Source organism: Phocoena phocoena, chromosome 18 (assembly GCF_963924675.1).
Source record: "Phocoena phocoena chromosome 18, mPhoPho1.1, whole genome shotgun sequence".
Lineage (NCBI taxonomy): Eukaryota > Metazoa > Chordata > Mammalia > Artiodactyla > Phocoenidae > Phocoena > Phocoena phocoena.
This window is the reverse complement of record NC_089236.1, coordinates 3,389,414-3,391,598: the sequence shown is the minus strand read 5'-3', so window position 1 is coordinate 3,391,598 and position 2,185 is coordinate 3,389,414.

The window sequence follows — 2,185 nt, the reverse complement described above, 5'->3', positions numbered from 1 at the left end:
ACTCAGGCCAGAAATACAGCACTAGGAACATATTTGTGAGAGGTCAGGGGAAATCCGTTTCGTTCTCAGTATGCTTAACGTGCCCCTTAAGATGTCCAAGTAGAGCAGAATAGAGCGGCGGGAATCAGACCTATGATGTAGGGTTAAGACTGGGCTGTTCCACTCACCAGCTGACGCTATAGCACATTTCCCTAACCTACCTCTCAGTTTCCATGGCGATAGTAATAGTACTTACCGCACGGGGGTTGTGACATTAAAAAAAGTCACATACGTTCATTTAAACACTTATTGTAGTACTGAGCATATGCTAAGACCTCAGTACTACGTCAGGAACTCTTGTTGTTGTGTGTGCAGTGGACAGTGTGAACTCAGGAGAGATCAGAGCTGGACATTCGGTTTGGGGAGTCGTTGACATACAGACTACAACAGTGACAGTGGCTGAGATTGCCTATAGAGAATAGCGCCCTGAAGAGTAGTAGTAGCAAGTAGGGGGTGGGCAAGAGAGGGTCAAGATCCAGATGAAGAGGGTGTGATTGTCTTGCATGTAGAGGATCGTGTGTACACGGTTTTGTGCCTTGTAGAGAAATTATTATTTAAGCCTTGTGGTTGGAGGACAACAAGAAATATTTATGATCTTTTTAAAATCCACAGATTTAAACCCTTCATGTGGACTTCTTTGTAAAAAACAAACTTACTGTTGAATTCAATGGTAATAAAATCAGCCCGCCACCCCCCGCCGGCCCGCCTTTGTAAACTACTTGTCAGTACACTTTTTTCTCTTCTCTGGGGGTATCCGAAGTGCTGCAGAGTGATGTTGGCACAGATTGTTTGCTTGAGTAGAGTTGATACCTTATAACATTTATTTCCATATATATTCATCAGTTTTCTTTTCTCTAGAGCCATTAACACTTTGTTTTAATTGCTGCAGGAAATAAGACAGGTGAGATATATATTTCTGGGGTCGCTGTTGGTTGGCCGGACTTTCCTTGCAGCCAAACCTCATACAGTGAACGAGTCAACAGTAGTTGATCCCATTGTTTTAACAGTGTTTAAGGTTTGATGAGAAGTATGTGGTATAATAAAGTTAGATTTTTATTTAAGGAAGAAATGGTCCTGAGCAATGAAATAGATGTTGATTTCCAGTCTTCATTCAGGTTTATAAGAAGGACGTTTTCCTGTTGTCTTAAAGGACAGTGTGTGACGATCTGACAGTTTTTGTGTCTCAAATCAGCTATTGGACTGGAGCTAGAATACATTAAGTTAGATCATGTCTCTAAGTTTCCAGAGGAAGGTGTTAAAACTCAATTCATTGCCGTACCCATGCAGATAAAGTTTTGTATCAAAACCAGATATTTTAATTTTACGTTTAAATTTTAACTTATTTGAATGGGTACTGTTATAAGTAAAAAAAAACTATGGCATTGAATATCTTGGAGGAGGAGCTGATTAGCCTTTTATTTATTTATTTTCTTTCTTTTAAATTTATTTATTATTTTTAGCTGCATTGGGCCTTCATTTCTGCGTGTAGGCTTTCTCTAGTTGCGGTGAGCGGGGGCTACCCTGCATTGCGGTGCGCGGGCTTCTCATTGCGGTGGCTTCTCTTGTTGCAGAGCACCGGCTCTAGGTGCGCAGGCTTCAGTAGTTGTGGCACGCGGGCTCAGTAGTTGTGGCTCGCGGGCTGTAGAGTGCAGGCTCAGTAGTTGTGGTGCACGGGCTCAGTTGCTCTGCGGCATGTGGGATCTTCCTGGACCAGGGCTCGAACCCGTGTCCCCTGCCTTGGCGAGTGGATTCTTTAACCACTGTGCCACTAGGGCAGTCCCTGATTAGCCTTTTAAATGGTAGTTATTGATTATTTTGGAAATCATAATTTCATAATGGGGCATTTTTTTCTTCAGTTTTAGTAAGAGAAAAGAAAATATATATGAGGTAAAGGCATAGAATTAATGAGATAATGGTTAGCTATGTGGTTTTGAAAACACACAATTTAAAGAACTGTCTACAACCTGCTGCTATAGCTGTGGATTAATGTTTTTAAGTTGGTAATGGTTATTTTACTCCCCCCCCATAAGAATGAATAGTAATAAATACTGTCTTTTCAAAACAGTGGTCTCCTGCACATTCTTGGCCAACTCTAACCCCTCTCTCCAGTGGCACCCGTGTGTGTGTGTGTGTGTGTGTCTGTCTG